This window comes from Pecten maximus, chromosome 16, assembly GCF_902652985.1.
Source record: "Pecten maximus chromosome 16, xPecMax1.1, whole genome shotgun sequence".
Lineage (NCBI taxonomy): Eukaryota > Metazoa > Mollusca > Bivalvia > Pectinida > Pectinidae > Pecten > Pecten maximus.
Genome location: NC_047030.1, coordinates 30,506,835 through 30,525,725, shown reverse-complemented (window position 1 = coordinate 30,525,725; position 18,891 = coordinate 30,506,835).

The window sequence follows — 18,891 nt, the reverse complement described above, 5'->3', positions numbered from 1 at the left end:
TGTTGTTTTTGTTGTTGTTTGTCGTTGGTAATTGTCATAACTTGTGTCCAATTATTTTGGTACTGTTTTACTGCTTTGACAAATAATCTGGATGAAATATCCTAAATTTGATAAAAACTAATCGGATAGATTATCCGAGCACCTTTGAATGTCTTTGTCATATATGTAACCATTAACCAATATCAAATTAAAACGATGAAATAAGAACCTTTAACTTTTGGAATGTGGAAACGATTTAAGTTATGTAACTATGGTGTTGTATAAAAATACGAAACGTCCTTTTCTTGTTTTTTTTTATATATATATATTATATTTGATAACTGTTTGTCGGAGATGTAAAATCCTTTGATACAAAGAAACAAGTAATATCTTTAAAAAAAAATAAACGACATAGTTTTAATGCTGGTTATTGTAATAAAAAAACTGCTGGTGAAATAAATTAACGAACTAATGCGTTTCAGCACGGATAACAAAATTAGATCAGTTTGAATCATTTTTGGTGATAATAAGACTGCATTTGAATCAGGAATATAATTTTACTAATTCAGCTTGCATTCAATCTTAACCTCGTTTCGTTTTTAACTGCATATCTGCATTTTGCATTTACCACTACATTGACCAATCACATACTTCACCTTGACCAGTAACGCCACCTGTCGCGTCATATCCGGGGCCAAAAACTCTTACCAGCCAAGTGATTGCCTACAGACATATTGTTTCCAGATCCACCTAAGCTGTTGCTGAGCGGGACGTTTAGTAACAGTTCGCTGAAACCTCTAGGACATCCAGCCAAGGGTTTGGGCAGCCAGAATGTGTATGTCGGCCATACTGTTAGGAGAAGAAGAAAATGTCTGTATCAATGACAGCTCTATAGAAGAACTTCTTGTAAATTACGTTTAATACATGTCAGCCGGAAGGAGTTTACCGGCTTCACGATGTTTTTTTTTCTGTTACCCAGGACAGCTGTATCCAAACTTTTATCTTTGTGAGACTTATAGAATATCTCATATCCTTTTGGTGAGACAAGGGGATCTTACCCAGAGGGTTGCAACCCTTCTGTCTGACTCCCAAGGGGGTGATTATATTTCTCTTAACCAGTTGCTCTATTTCATTTCTACCACAATACGCTGTGTTATGTGCCGACTGTTGGATAAATAGAGGTTACACAACGAGTGGTTGTTGGATATGGAATTTATTTCACACGAGTAAGTTATTTTTTAAAAGTTACAAAAGACACGAGCTTTAGCGAGTGTTTTTTCCAACTTTTAAAAAATAACTTACGAGTGTGAAATAAATTCCAAATCCAACAATTTCGAGTCGTGTGACCTGTTTCTACCACAATAATATCGGCTTGAATCAAAGGGAAACGTGGCCAAGTATAATTTCGCGAGGCAAATAAAGTGTACCGGTGACGTCCGGGACCCGGTGATGTGACGTCATTAGATTATTGATGACGTCAATAACAATTGCAGCTTGGGTCAAAGTTCACCGTGTTAGCCAATCAAAATGCGTACAGAGTTTATACCACGTGTGGTATAAACAGATTGTTAATCAACAGCTGTAATGATTAACTGATGGTCTGAGAGTTGAATAACACAGGGTATTGTGGTAGAAATATATGTTATATACCATTAGTGGTATATGACCTTCCGGTCTTTTGATTGGTCAAGAATTCGAACTTTGACCCAAGCTGAAATTGTTATTGACGTCATCAATAATCGAATGACGTCACATCACCGGGTTCCGGACGTCACCGGTACACTTTATTTGCATACGCGAAATTTTACTTGGCCACGATTCGCTTTGATTTAAGCCGATATTATTGTGGTAGAAACAGGTCACATGACTCGTAATTGTTTGATATGGAATTTATTTCACACTCGTAAGTTGTTAAAGCTCGCTAAAGCTCGTGTCTTTGGTAACTTTTAAAAAATAACTTACTCGTGTGAAATAAATTTCATATCCAACAACCACTCGTTGTGTTACCTCTATATCTCACATTGACGTTACATCAATGCAGGACATTTCTGACTTGACGTCATTATAGTGTTGTCATAACGTAATACAATTGCTGAGAACGCGCAAAGAGCGCACGTAGCTTGCCTCATCACTAGGAGGCATGAATACAAAATTAACCAGCATGGGACTCAGTTTGTTCTCATAGATATGCCAATATTTTGTTGGAAGGCTTAGTCACCAAGCCCAACAAAAATGTTGTCGATCAGAAATTCATTCATTCATTCTAACGATAACATCTTCGGTGAAGTTTCTATGAATCGTAGGCTTATGTTAGAATATGTACTACTATAGTCCACAAGTATGTACTTCATAATTAATTAATTAATTACATTAATAATTAATGTCGCCATTCGCTTTTCATAAATAAAACTGTTATGACAAGAGGTTACGTATGTTTCTTAAGTTTTGGGATGGGAAAATGGCCGTGTAAAATCAAACGTTTAGATGGAAGATTAGTCAAGATTAATCAAAAGATGTTTGGAGAATTTTCATTAATTCTTGCGTAAACCATATCCCAATATGACTGTAGCCCCGACATAATTCTACTAAGAACCGAGAAAGAAGTTTTCATAAAGGCTTAGTTAAACATCTACTTGAGCCAACATTAAAAAGTAGTTTACAATAATTCTTATGAAGTTTACGAATCCAACACAAACGAGGAGATCCCCATCCCGTTCACAATCAGGAATTTTGAAATATACCAATACTTACTTATTTATTATTTTGCTTATCCTTCTCCTGGAGTCACTATTCCATTTTCGGAATCACACACAATACCTACCGCATCTTGTCACAGGCAAAGTCCACTCCGTGTTGGGAAGACATTCTATGTAGGAGTCTTCTGCCGGTGTCAGCTGTCCATCACATACGTAGCCCCGCCTACTTCCTATCACGGAACTTCCGGGAAGGAACGTCGCATTCGTCACTGATGGCAAAGGTTGACAAGCTTAAAACAGAATCGACTACTTTAATTACAAATTGATATATGATGAACAAAAAAGTGTGTTTATATGCTATTTACTTATCTATCTATTTATTTATTTGTTCATTTATTTATTCATCTATTTATTTACTTATTCATTCATCTATTTACTTATTCATTCATCTATTTATTTATTTATTTATCTATTTATTTATTTATTTATTTATCTATTTATTTATTTATCTATCTATTTATTTATTTATCTATCTATTTATTTATTTATCTATCTACATTGTATTTATTTATTTATCTATTTATCTATTTATCTATTTATCTATTTATTCATTTATCTATTTATTCATTTATCTATTTATTCATTTATCTATTGATTTATTTATTTATTTATCTATTTATTTATTATTTGTCTTTTTATTTATTGATTTTGCTTCTATTTACTTTTTTTTCAATTATTTATTTGCTGTCTGTCTAATATATCTTTAAAAGAGCGAGATCCTTGCTAATTACAGGTATCTTGATTTGACAAAAAGAAAGTTGAACAACGTATAGATTTTTCTTCTCTTGACTCTATAAAATACTTCACCAAGGCCAATGTAATATGTATGAATGTTATACTGGTTTCCCAAGGTCAATGTAATATTATAAATGTTATACTGGTTTCCCAAGGTCAATGTAATATTATAAATGTTATAGTTGTCACTACACTAGTCCATGTTCAATCCACCAATATGACTGTATGTATCGATTTGTCATTCAGCAAATTCTGGTTTTGTCTTGGAAGACAGAGAAAAATATTTATTCTGAGTACAGAACATTTAAAATATCACTTTCCGCGACTATCGTATGTATTGAATAATAAACTATAGTATCTAAAATTACAGATATGACTTTACCTTCAATTACACATTAAATACGATAGAATTAGTACTTGTAATCAATTACCCTTACAATTATCCCATGTCTGGAAAATAAGTCAAATCATCAAAAGAAAAATGCAAATGAAACCATTCGAGTTATCGTATGATTATTTCTGTCAATAAATGCCAGAGGGTAAAAATAAGATTCCATTTCCAATCGTCTTGATCGTAGTTAGGGCGGTCAGTGGATACTGTCAACATATGTATTTTGGCGAGCTAAAATTTTCGCGCATATATACCTGAATCTAAACACATTGTCGCAATGAAAATCAGTGTCCCCACAGTATTTATCGTAGAGAACAATGTTAATCTGAATACGTTCATAAAAACAAAAATGTGTATTTGGCACATAACTCCTCTCCGTTATAATCCAAGTTATTAGAGTTCTATAGAGTATGAGGGCTATGTCAGAGCTTCTACAAACCCAGACATAAGTTTTAAACCCAGACATCCAAGACTGTAAGACAGTAAGACTCCTACACGGGCAAAATTCAGGTCCAATTCATGTCAATTTCATGTCCATATTTTCACATCGAATTGACCTGAAGACAGCTGATTAGTCAATTAATGTCAAGAAATTGACCTGAATTTGACCTCAAATTGACCTGAAAATTTCACCTCAAATTGACATGAAGATTTTTTCAGGTCAAATTGACCTGAAATTGACCTGCAAATTTCTTCATAAGAAATTGACCTCATTTTTAGGTCAATTTCAGGTCAATATTTGTTCATGTCAAATTTACCTCAAATCATTTTGCCTGTGTAGGGCGGTACCATCCGGGCCAACAAAAGTGATTAGTGTAAGTTGATTAATTACCTGTTTCGCAATTAAAAAAAAAGTTTATTGTTCATAGTTTTACAATAATAAACTCAACATGTCACATGCGATACCCAAGCACATCAAGAGGCCGAAGACAACTAGGATCACTGTGATCAAATATATACAATACCAATTGTACAAGTATTGAAAAGATGAAGTCTTACGACAATCAAAGTTGTCTTTCGTCCAGATGCCGTTCATCTGACATCGGATCGTGGCTCCATGAAGGGGCGTGGTCATATCCTTACACAGATAGTAGCGTGAAGTACCGATCATGTTGCTGACGTCACCATGGATTGTAGCTCCCGTGCGCATGGCAGGAGTTGGGCATCCTGTCAGAAAATAAGATTCGGGATACTCGTTTTATGCAAATTGATGAACTAAGGACGATTATTCTTCGATGAATGGATCAAAATTTCTATAATATATGATATATAATCAAAACATGGACACAAGCAGTCGATGTTTTATATTCGTCATATTCTGTGACGTCATCGCTGATATATTCATGATGACGTCATAAGACATGATTAAAAATGCAGCTGTGTCTGTCAAATATATCAGTGATCCTGAGGGTATCCGAATGAAACCGAAGAAACTGGTGAGTATTATCATCGCTTTGCCATTGATAAAAGATCAAAGGAAACAACAACAAAAATAGATAAATAGATAGATAAATGAAACATTGTTTTCCTTGGTTGTGTTGGACGTAAAACTAATATGTTTTCATTAAATTTATACAATGACACAAAACAGAACGTTTCATAGTTATGTGTTCATATTCAAGAACGGTGGCTTTCCCAGTAATCGTGTTTGACCAATTGAACCACTGAAGAGCTCTAAAAGGACGAAAAAATAGATGATGCATATTGATCGGTCCTCAGAATATATTGTATCTATTACTAAATTCGCAACTAAATGTGTCATTTAGCAGTTTGTCTTTTATATAATACGTTTGAAATGACACATATCCTATTGTTTGAGATATCTAAATAATAAGTTGTATACCATCCTATCTAACTAACACCGACAAATGGCATCCACAGTATAGAAACATCAACAACAAAATGAAGATTGCTGATAAAAGTAGCATACATGCAGAGTACAGAGGCTGAGAACGATAGAATTTCAACCTTTAAAAGAGAAGCATAAACGTTTGGAGGGTTTTAAATGTATGAAATATGTATAACAGTAAATCTTGTTTTAAATCGATCGTAATCACTCATTGTATTTGAATAACAAGAGACCCATAATAGGCCTTAACAGTCACCTGAGATTTGAAATATTTCAGTTAATTTAATTGACCTTTTTTGGCCCGACCCATCAGACTTAGGGGGTCAGTCAGGGCCAACATGTGTATACCATTAAGCTGTCATCCAATGCTGATAATATTAACAAAGTTAGAATGAATTTCAATAGAAATCAAACAAATTATAGTCAAAAATGTGATTTCCCTATATAAACTATAGTAAAGTTTACCCCTTCTCCATGAGAAACGTGAAATCCCAGGGTCATGAAATTCACAATTTTGGTGAAGCATCTTAAGACCCTTCCATCTATGAAGAGTGTTTGATTCTACCGTATCTGAGAGTAGAGAAGACGATTTTTGAAATCATCAGTCAATTTGACCCTTTTTGGCCCCGCCCACCAGCCCCTGGGGGTCAACTAGGGCCAACATGTACATACCATCAAAGTGTCATCCCATGCTGATAATATTAACAAAGTTAGAATGAATTTCAATAGAAATCAAACAAATGACAGTCACAAATGTGATTTCCCTATATAAACTATAGTAAAGTTTACCCCCTTCTCCATGAGAAACGTGAGATCCCAGGGTCATGAAATTCACAATTTTGGTAAAGCACCTTAAGACTCTTCCATCAATGAAGAGTGTTTGATTCCACCGTATCTGAGAGTAGAGAAGAAGATTTTTGAAATTTCAGTCAATTTAACCCTTTTTAGCCCCGCCCCTCAGGCCCCTGTGGGTCAGTCAGGGACAACATGTGCATGCCATCAAACTGTCATCCCATGCGGATAATGTTAAATAAGTTAGAATGAATTCCAATAGAAAGCCAACAAGTCATAGTCAAAAATGTTATTTCCCTATATAAACTATAGTAAAGTTTACCCTCTCCCCAGGGGCAAATGTGAGACCTCAGCGTCATGAAATTCACAATTTTGTTGAAACATTATAAGACCCTTCCATCCATCTATGAAGAGTATTTGATTCCACCATATCTGAGAGTAAAGAGGAAGATTTTTGAAGATTTAGTCAATTTTACCCTTTTTGGCCCCGCCCCTCAGGCCCCTGGCGTTGGGACCATATAATTCACAAATTTGGTTGACCTTCAGCCAAGATAAGGATGTTGCCAATTTTCAGAGAATTGTAATATTCATGATAATATTTCTACCGTAAAAAAACAGCAAAACAAAAAAAAACAAAAAAAAACTCACGAGTGTCTATTTGTCTGTGTTCGCAGTCGGTTCGAGATTCTGCCGACCCACAATTCACGTTCACTAAGTCCGTGATGTTTTTAACAAGAAGCAGTTCACAGTCCTGTCCAGAGCAGAAGTTTACCCCAAAACACAATATTCCCGAGCCATTCTGTGTTATCCCAACACATTTCGACATACAATGCAGTGATGAATTTACACGGTCACTCTCGACAGTATCTCCAGGAAGGTAATATTCTGTACCACAAGGCATGGTGAATCGGTAAAACTTCGAATTTACCAATACGATAGAAAAAATGCAAATAGTTAAAGTGAAAATTTGAATAAATGCAGAAAAAAACATTTTCATTGTTAGTGTAAAACACTTTTGATAAAAAAAGCTTTATCAAAAATTCGTGAAACGTTGCAAGCGATTCGGGTCTATGAACTCGATAGGAGACTGATTAAGAACTTACATTAGCTTAGTTTCGGGAGATATACGATCTATAGCAGTATATCAAGTCCTGTCAAGAAGAAAAGGAAGAAAGCCGACTTTATTAAGACACAGTTGAGTGACTTGAATATCGTATCGTTAGCGGAAACTTATGGTGAAGATAATATCTGTATTTGAATCTTCATATCATAAACGTGATGAATAATTAATTATTCAAATGTTTATACAAGGTTGAACTGAAGTTTTATTTTCTTATTTAATTATCAATCGCTAACAATGTCCACATGGAATACTCTACAAGACTGGCATTATACTGTGGCTCTACCACACTGTTCTAGATATATTTACTTTGAAATAACTAAAAAACAACGAGTTATATACAGCGGTATCCTATACAAGTTTATGATTTATTATAGGTATTCTATATATGTGTTTATATTTTCATACATCTTAATATTGCTTACTTTTTACATTTATTTTCGCGCTATATTCAATGTCTATAAATAGCGAAATTTAACTCCTCGCAAATATTGCCAAATTTACAGTACAATCATTAACATAATCAGTTCCTTTTGATAATGGGTATCACTATATAAATCTCTCTTTCAGCATACAACAATAGTACATTATGCTAGTATGCATTCTTGATGTCTTGACAATAACGCACAATATCAAATCAAACTGGTTTACATCTTATTTTTATCGCGATTTAATTTCGAATTCACTGAGGAAAGCATTAACAAAACGACCAATGCTCTCCTTCATTAGTCATCAAATTAGATTTTCAAGCATAGCCGTACATCAAATGAAAGAGAGAGAAAAGGGAAAAGCCTGAAAATTGAAATACACAAATGTACATATTTTTAAACCTATTGGTGCCCTTAATATATCGTGTTTGCTTCCGTAAAATCGTGCTGTTTTCCTTAATCTTCATGTCTTTTTGATAACTGTGTAGGGAAATACATCTTCGCTAGCCAAGGCTTCTGATTACGTTACACTACACGTTCGTGTAGTGTAACGTAATCAGAAGCCTTGGTTAGCGAAGATGAGGGAAATATGGCCTCCACTCATTGTCAAGCGGGCATTTGGGCACCCTGAAATTAGACGGTGATGTATCCTACTGCATGTTTAACATTAGAGGCAACTAAAAGAAAACCCACTCCCTGCAAATTGGGGGGGGGGGATTTTTATTGTTTCCTGTTTATGGGACATTTCGGAGACAAAATTGATCTGCAGCCTTCAAGCAACACTTTAGATCATTTTTTTCTCTTGCTCTTTCTTTCTGTGTTTTGTCTTCGTGTGTTGGTGTCTCAATCAGACACACTTCCTCATGTGACTCTGGCTGTTCAGAAGACGTTCAATCCCCCCCCCCCCCCCCAAACAAAAAAAAACAAAAAACAAAAACAAACAAAAAAACAGAAAAAAAAAACCAAATAAAAAATACAACAAAGGAAGTTTGAACTTTGTTCTTTTGCTTGATTATAACTCGATGCTTAATCGTTATCGTTAAACTACATAGCAACACTGTATGCTCATTAGATGGCAGCGCCCTGTCGAATGGGCCAATATAAAGGCCACTGTACAGTCGCATGGGGTGTGTCCTGTATCAAACACAGTTACATGGATTCGACAACTGTAAACGTACTTAATATTTGACACACTCAAATTTAAGCGCAAAACTAAATTAAAACATATAAGCGAAATCATAGATAAGCGCACCAACACTGATTGCCATAGAAACTTTAGAGTATCCCAGCTATGACCCCCTGTTCATGCAATGCTGAACGTCAAGTAGTTAGTAGCAAGTACTCTTTTAGTTTATTATGACCTGGGGACTGAATCCATAGCCATAGACGAACTCCATGGCTGGAGCACTGCCAAGGGAGTCGTCAAGAAAGAAAGGTGTCAAGAAAATAGGTGAAGATCCCAGTTCCCTGGCTTAAGGGAGAATAATTTCATATAATATTGATGATAATGACAAAACGAGCGGGAATGTATTCATGTATGGTATTCAAGGGACCAAGACGTTACAAAACATGTTTCATAATTCAAATCAAATTTATCTATTTTCGCTGAGAATGTAAACAACTTTTTTAAGTGGAAGTCGTTAAACAAAGATGATATCAGTATCAGTGAATATCGCATTGTCATTGTGAACTTAAGATGTGCTTGAGTCCGTGTAGAATTAGCCCGAACATCTGTGTTGGTATTTCAGGGAGCTGGCACATGGCATGGTTGTCCTTATAGGGAACAACCAACCAATTGAAAAAAAATATTTTTGAAACAGCCCCTGTGTATAGAACGTTGAGCCAAGGATAAAATGTCTGGCAGCCACTGATTGGCCAGTATGTTATGAAGTGAGAAAATAGATATGTAGCCTGATAGGTAACTATCAATAAGAAATGTTGATATCAATTTCTTAAGTCCGATTTGTTTTTTTCCCAAAAGTTCACGTAATAATAGTAAACAGGTAAACATTTAAGATTTTTGAGAATTTTTACTGCGAAATTCACCTATTTTCAAAATGGCTACCCTGGAGAAAATTTGAGCTGAAGGACCCAACTTTTTTTTTTGATTAGGTGTTATATCAGACCCTAAACTTTTGTTATAAACCATAATCGTCATATTCAATTCAAGAATTTGAATGAAATAATCCAAAACGTTAACACTAAGGTCTATGGGAAAACAATTGGTTGGTTGATCTCTACAGAATCAAATATCGAACGGATAGGACATTCATGGTTCTATTTTGATTTTGGATAATGCATGTTCAACGTATCTTTTCCTACACGCATTTTGGTTGTGGCGGGATCTTGACTTTATTTTATAGACTTCCTTTCATATTTAGCGTTGTTGATGATAATGATTAGGTCAAAGAAATGATCCAGTATGAACCAGGTCAGAAAAATTACCCAGTTACCAAACCAGGTCAGAAAAGTTACCCGGTCATCAAACCAGGTCAGAAAAGTTACCCGGTCATCAAACCAGGTCAGAAAAGTTACCAGGTCATCAAAACAGGTCAGAAAAGTAACCCGGACAACAAACCAGGTCAGAAAAGTTACCCGGACAACAAACCAGGTCAGAAAAGTTACCCGTCATCAAACCAGGTCAGAAATGTTACCCGTCATCAAACCAGGTCAGAAAAGTTACCCGTCATCAAACCAGGTCAGAAAAGTTACCCGGACAACAAACCAGGTCAGAAAAGTTACCCGTCATCAAACCAGGTCAGAAAAGTTACCCGGACAACAAACCAGGTCAGAAAAGTTACCCGTCATCAAACCAGGTCAGAAAAGTTACCCGGACAACAAACCAGGTCAGAAAAGTTACCCGTCATCAAACCAGGTCAGAAAAGTTACCCGGACAACAAACCAGGTCAGAAAAGTTACCCGTCATCAAACCAGGTCAGAAAAGTTACCCGCCATCAAACCAGGTCAGAAAAGTTACCCGGACAACAAACCAGGTCAAAAAAGTTACCCGTCACCAAACCAGGTCAGAAAAGTTACCTGGACAACAAACCAGGTCAGAAAAGTTACCCGGACAACAAACCATGCAGGTCAGAAAAGTTACCAGGTCATCAAACCAGGTCAGAAAAGTTACCCCGGTCATCAAACTAGGTCAGAAAAGTTACCCGGTTACCAAACCAGGTCAGGAAAATAACCCGGTTAAAAAATTGGTCAGAAAAATGACCCAGTAAAAATACCAGTCGTTATTTGTTTTTGTTTTTTTGTTTTGTTTTTTTAGTAAATAGTGCGTGCAATTTTATGATGGTACGCTATTGTTTTTCTAGTACTATAAACTTTAATAATTCATCAAAGTTTTTTTTTTTACTGGAAAATGAATAATTCATCATTAGATACCAGCATTCAACAAAGATTAACGATCCTACCATAAGGTAATAGAATTAGGTCGGCCTAATGATGGTAAAAGTTTGACGAACCATGACCCCATGCATAATGCGAAAAGATGTTCAAATATTGATACACATCGAGACTGTTTTGATACCAGGGGTTATCAAGTTATCTGTTGTTTTCTCCATATATTTGAACTTTTCAGACTGACCCGGAAAGTCAGCATGACCGATAGACATCGTGCTTAAACCGTCGTGATCCGTCGTCGGCCGTCCGCCGTGCGTAAACTTTTCACATTTCAAACTTCTTCTCAAGTTCCATCCGTGGAGATTGAGCTGAAACTTGCCTGGAATAATTCTGGGGTGATCCTGATCAAGTGTTCTGTTTGGGTCGATCAGAAATCAAAGATGGCCGCCATGGCAGCCATCTTGAAAACATGTTTAAAACTTCTTCTCCGGTTCCACTCGTGCCATTGAGCTGGACACTTGTGAAGGTGTTAAGGTATGGAAGCCAACAAAGTGTTGATATTTTTCGGCTTGGTAAAAACTTTGATATGGCAGCAACGGCGGCCATTTCGTAACATGATTGCGAAATCATGGTTTTCATGAACAACACCTATTTTAAAAATTTCCACCAGTGGGATTCAAATCAAACTTGGCTACAGTGGTCTTGAGATAGTCCTGACAAAGTGTTGTTATTTTTCTGGTCGGTCAAAAATCCAAGATGGCCGTCATGGCCAATAGTATCGCTATACATGCTAATGAGTATGTATACTACAATAGTACAGGGGTCTTTAGAGTCAGATGACCGTTAAGGCCCATAGGCCTCTTGTTTATGGTCAACATCATTATTTCATTAAAGAAATAATAATATTCCTTGTACAATATGAATCCAGACGTGTTTGATGCCAATTGATAATGCTTTGTGGTTCTGTTGTGACCGTCCAAGTTCCTATTTAAAGGACGATTGTTCACGGCTCCATTGCAACAGAAAGAAAGTGTTCAATTCCCCGTCTAGGTAGATTAATACATCCAAGCTTAAGATAATGATCCAGATTTGCGGCGCAGAACCGCCAAAAAAATTGTCCATAAACAATAGAGCAGTCAAAAGGAAGGTATTGCCGTGCGAATTTTCTGATAAAATATGTTTATACGAACACTAATATTAAAATGGAGCAAGATGTTTTCTTGTCCATTAAAATTCACATCCACGTTGTTGGTTAGAATTTCTTGGCACGTTAGAACTTTCGTAAAAAGCTGCCGAAGTACAGATGTAGATGCACCTTAATATTTGAATAAGTAATAAATGACGTATTTGCCTAACAATGCTTATGATATCGATAATTTAAAGGTTAAAGTTATCCGATACACCGATCAATTTAGAATGTGTCCAGGTGGATCACAGCTGTATGGATATGTTTATCAGTAATCTGTGGAATAAGTAATTAAAAGATTGTACAGCGTTTCTGCAGTGTTTGCTTTTGATGACATTGCTGAATGCATTAGGTTTTATAACAATTTAAAGTGGAAAAAGAATGGATTCTATGACGCTTCTGTCTACAAATGATTTCTATGAATTATGAAGATCCCGTGGTTTTACGTGGCACCGACTTGGTGTTTCCAGTCTCTGTTCAAACTCAACCAGGCACATCTCTCTAAAGAGAGCGTTATAAGGAAATGCTGATGACACTTTCACCTTGATCACGTGGGTTTTCTTTGGGGGTACTCGAGATTAGTTTCCTTCCACAGTAAAACAACTTGCTCGCTTTCATCCGGACCAAGAAGAGTGATTAACGCGTGTAGATAAATATTGTTTCGCAGTTGTTATAAAACAAGGTTAATAGTATTATTTTGCATTTTGAATTAAGCACGCGGGCCAACCCGTCTACGTGAACGCAAATGGGGCAATCCGCACGCAACCCACGAGATTTGGCAAGTTTACAATAAATGACAATTTGTCTTGCCATAGTCTTCCATACGATTACAACATATTTTCGACAATATTTGCCATGGTTTCGTTTTGCCCCGATACCATTTCCAAAATAATCTTGATCTATGGTTTCGGATCGAAAAAATTAAAACCGACATCGCGGAGATATGTCTGAAACAAACATTTTGAGATTCCGTCGGCACTCACGGTCAATTTCATCGATGAATATCCTATCAATGCCATTCATGCTCATATGAATCACGCTCTGGAGTGAAGATATGGCTTCATGAAGCGACAACCAAACAAATCTGTGTAAATTTTAGTGTTCATGGCCTAAGAGTAAATTTGTAAAGCTTCATTTCCAAATAGGTTTATCTCAATGCATCTGTGTGTTAGACAGTTTTGAATTGTCAAAGTTTGAACACGAAAGCAGCAAAAAAAAAAAGGGGGAGGGGGGGTGATGAAAATACCAATGCGATTTATGAACCAGGAATAAATGGTGATTTGAACAGCGTATCACCTGATGACGGTGGTCTTAAAATAAATAACTAGAAATATTACATTCGCTTAAATCTTTTTAATTAAACTGACATTAAAATGGCACAGACGAAATACATTAACGCCAATCACGCATAGCAGAAAATGTATTTATGACAGTCATGTTTGTTTATCAAAATTTTCATCAGACAAGCCATGCTCTGTAGCACGACCTAACTTAAGGATATATATGCTAACTTAGTGTTCACACCTCCTTTTTAAAAGAGTTTCACAATAGAAGAGCGGTAAGTTTCCCTTTGTAAAACAGTAATCCAGTCCTGAAGAATGAAATGGGAGACATGTCAGAAAGTTATATATATATACATAAAAATAACTGTACTCACAATCTCTGATGGCTCTTAGTGCTAACTTATATCTTAATTAAAACAACACATACAAGGTTTGATGTACACATCTATCAACCTCAGACATCCCTCCATTGTTCAAAACTACTCCAGATATTGATTTCATTAGTAATACACATGCCTCCAAACTTAAAAATTCCCGGGGGTTGGGGATGGGGGGTGGGGTTGTTGGGGGGGGGGGGGAGACTTGAAAGGGGGAAGACTGCACCATAAATCTACACATTTGAAGATGGTCTTTCTTCTGGACTAATTATATCTTTTTAAATTACGTACAATGAAGAAGTTTTACTAATAATTTATGTCTAATTCTAGGGTCCAAAAGGGGAAGATTAGCCACAATAAGTACATTTTCTAAAAACCAAATATTGATTTGTTTATTAATTTGTTTTTATATATGTAGCTACAGCTGTAACAGAAAATCAGTTTTACCAGAGACATTTACCTCTCTGGTTTTTATAACTATCATTTATTATTATCAAGAACCATCTTCAACATTAACTTGCTTGGAGCGTAAAACTTTATAAGTTGTAACAGTGAAATGATGGGAGATTTTTTGGGGATATATCTATCACAGCAGTGAAACTAACGGAAATTATGGGTGATAAATCTCAGAAGTTGTATGTGATTGTGGGAATTATGTAAGTCTCAATACAACTATACAAACAGATTCCTTACTTGTTTTCTGTCTATGTGACACATTTTGCTAGATTTCATCACACTGACCTTGCTATAAGTAATGTTTCTCACTGAAACATATACAGCTCAATCCCTACCTGGGGCAGTATACAGAAAATCCAGATCATGTTCAATCCTGTACTGTTGTGGTCAAGTATCCGGACAATACACCTTCCCCCAACTACTCTGGATAATATGTGATGGGCTTCCAGTATGTTGTTCAGTGAAGTAGCCACCAGCTACTACAACATTATCTCCTACGAAAAATCCTGACTGTTTATTGGGGCAATAAACCCAACAAAACTTATTTGTATTATTTCTATCACAGATATACAATATGTATCTGTTGTTCATTTGACAAGAGAGACAAATACAACAGTTTTATACTTACTGGGTATTTCACAAATATGTTTACAGTACAACCTCAAAAATAAATGTCAATTGAAATGGAAACAGTTCATTATGAACAAGAGAAGGTATTTCTTCATTAAAATGAAAATTGAAATTTATCAAAGCATTAAAAGTTACGATGAACATATCCAGGGGGAAAAAGTATTTATCTGCCTCAAATAATTTTATGAACACAAAAATATTTATGAACATGAACAAGGTTTGATGAATATTCGGACTACATGTACAAACAAAAATGAAATCTGAGGTTTAACTTAGAGTGAGGACATGATGATTCAGTAGATGGACATACAGCCTTCTAGATATCTGTGCCTACAGTTTTGGATACAGGTATTTGATTGAAGATATAGAGATCAGAAATCTTTTATGATAAAAATCATCATTTTTGAGTTTGATGTGTAGTTCTGAAGATGAAGGATGAGTATTACCTGATGTAAATTTCAGTCAGTATTGAGAATGAATTTTTATTTTGTCATGAATGTTAAATATCAGTAGATACGTTAGGACATATGTGCTGAACTTGCACAAGATAGCCTGATGTGATATCCTTTCCGTCAATCTATGTATCTCCCTCACTGAAGGGCAATAAATGTATAAAAAAAAAATGAAATAGATATAACTTTTTGTCAATCCAGAGCTTGGCACCTAGCCACATCATACAAAAGTAACAATGCTGAATTCATTGACAACAGAATATTATCTCTGAAGCCATGGTAACCAAAATGGCGGTGGTCATGCAGGGAAAAATAAATATATATAGAAATAGTAACATAATTATCTGTCAATATACGGTAAACCTCCGGTTAGTTCGAACAAAATTAGATAACTATTGACGAACCTGTTCGAATTATTCGAAATTATGCTTCAGAAAATAAGCGCAAGTTCGAACTATCCGAGGCGATATCAGCGAAAATCTCGGCAGAGCATCCATAGTAAATCTGATACGTAACAACGGCGGTCTGAACAATGGCACATTTATAAATAAGTAAAATTATAGTGTTTTATTTAATTCAATGTTAATTTTTTCTGGGCCGGTCGTTGTGGCCGGGTCGTCGCGAGCTTTCAATGGAATTTGCCGAAAAAAATCTTACTTTACATTCTTCATTTGACAAGTTCAAACTATCCGAAATACTGTCAGTTATAAACAATCAGAGTTCGAACTATTACTAGCTAAAAAAATATTGTTTTTCTAGAAAAAAATGTGTGTTCGAACTATCCGCGTGTTCAAACTAATCGGAGGTTTACCGTATTCTAATAATTAACCACCATTTGATCTAATGTCATCTCAAGGGAGATAACCTCAATATATATAACAAGTGTACAATAAATTTGACTTGTGAATGTTTCAGTGAAAACCAATAAAGTCTGAAATCATTAATTCATTCCAGTTAAAGTCATATGATCGACAATATTCACGGGAGAAATATATGTCTACTTTCCTCTCAAGTTGAATAACTGAATTTGAAAAAAATTTAACATTGTTTTGTTTTCACCATCATAATCATAATTAAGGAGATGTTGGCGATTGTTTATTACGATAATGGTAATTAAGGAGATGTTAACGATTGTTTATTACGATAATGGTAATTAAGGAGATGTTGACGATTGTTTATTACGATAATGGTAATTAAGGAGATGTTAACGATTGTTTATTACGATAATGGTAATTAAGGAGATGTTGACGATTGTTTATTACGATAACGGTAATTAAGGAGATGTTGACGATTGTTTATTACGATAACGGTAATTAAGGAGATGTTGACGATTGTTTATTACGATAACGGTAATTAAGGAGATGTTAACGATTGTTTATTACGATAATGGTAATTAAGGAGATGTTAACGATTGTTTATTACGATAACGGTAATTAAGGAGATGTTAACGATTGTTTATTACGATAACGGTAATTAAGGAGATGTTAACGATTGTTTATTACGATAACGGTAATTAAGGAGATGTTGACGATTGTTTATTACGATAATGGTAATTAAGGAGATGTTGACGATTGTTTATTACGATAATGGTAATTAAGGAGATGTTAACGATTGTTTATTACGATAATGGTAATTAAGGAGATGTTGACGATTGTTTATTACGATAATGGTAATTAAGGAGATGTTGACGTTTGTTTATTACGATAATGGTAATTAAGGAGATGTTAACGATTGTTTATTACGATAATGGTAATTAAGGAGATGTTGACGAATGTTTATGTTCAAGGTAAAACAAAATTTGATACGTTATTTCATTACATATATAGTTATATAAATTGGAATAGACATTTTTTTTTTTGTGAAGCAATATCGTAGAATCTATGCATTTAACTGATAACTTGAATAATTTAATGAAGTAATGAGAAATTCAGTGTTAAAGCAGTAATTTACATCATGATGGATCTTATGGTCATATGAAGTTTTGAGTATTGAGTACAGACCCATTAACGGTAATATATGATTTTTTACCTTATTAGCAAAATTAAGAGTTTCGTCAAATTATTGTTTTATCTCTAATGAAACATTTTCAAGCGGAAAGCGAAGGAAGCTATCTGGATACAGTGAACCAGGCTGTTTCTGAATTAGGATGAGACGGCTTCTCTCAGAAAATTATGATGAAAATTTAAACGAAGCATAGACAAATCAGCTTTTACGTTACTGATTCGAAATGGCAAGGGAAAGTGACTATATATATAACAGTCATGGAAACTGTCTCGGCTTCAAATTTTGGAAATTTTAGATTTACTTTAAAAATTAATAATACAGGTGATTCTCAACAAACATATATACAACAACATACCCAAAGCATAAAGCGGAATGAATTGGTAGTATTATCGCTTCTCATGGCGGTATTACATCTAAAGTTATAACATGTAATTATTAAAGTACATAGGTATCGGGGATATTTAAAATGTACACTGTCTTTAAAAGACAGAAAACTTAAAACAAAGACCCATCTAAAATCAATATTCAAGTTGTGTTTTCAACACTTCTTATTTAATAATAAGATAATAAATAAAGTTTGTCATGAAAAATAAATAAAACAGAAAAAGAAAGTCAGAAAATTAAATAACAGGCACAAATTGCAAGAGTTTATAATAGTGCTTTTTCCAGGGGATTACAGTGAAACCTGTCTAATCCGACATCATGTGGGAGTGACAGTTTTGGTCGGATTAGACAGGGTGTCGTAAAAGTCAGGTATTTGTTGTTGACTAGACTTGGGATCACAGAATGTCAGAAAAGTCAGGTGTCGGATTAGACAGGTTTCACTGTAATTTAAAATTATATCAACCAATAAAACTCTTCAATTTACATTATTTGAAAAACATCTGTCAACAAAGAGGTGGTCATTTAAAATTAAACTGATCATGTTTTGACAATTCAAGTGTAGAGAAATTTCATAACATGATTTTAAAATGAATACAAGGAATAAACAATCTTTTCCATTGTATTGTATTACCAATGTATTAAATACAAATGTACAAATGTTTATACAGATTCCAGTATTTTACACACTTTCTGGATGTTTTTAATTATAAAATGATTCAAT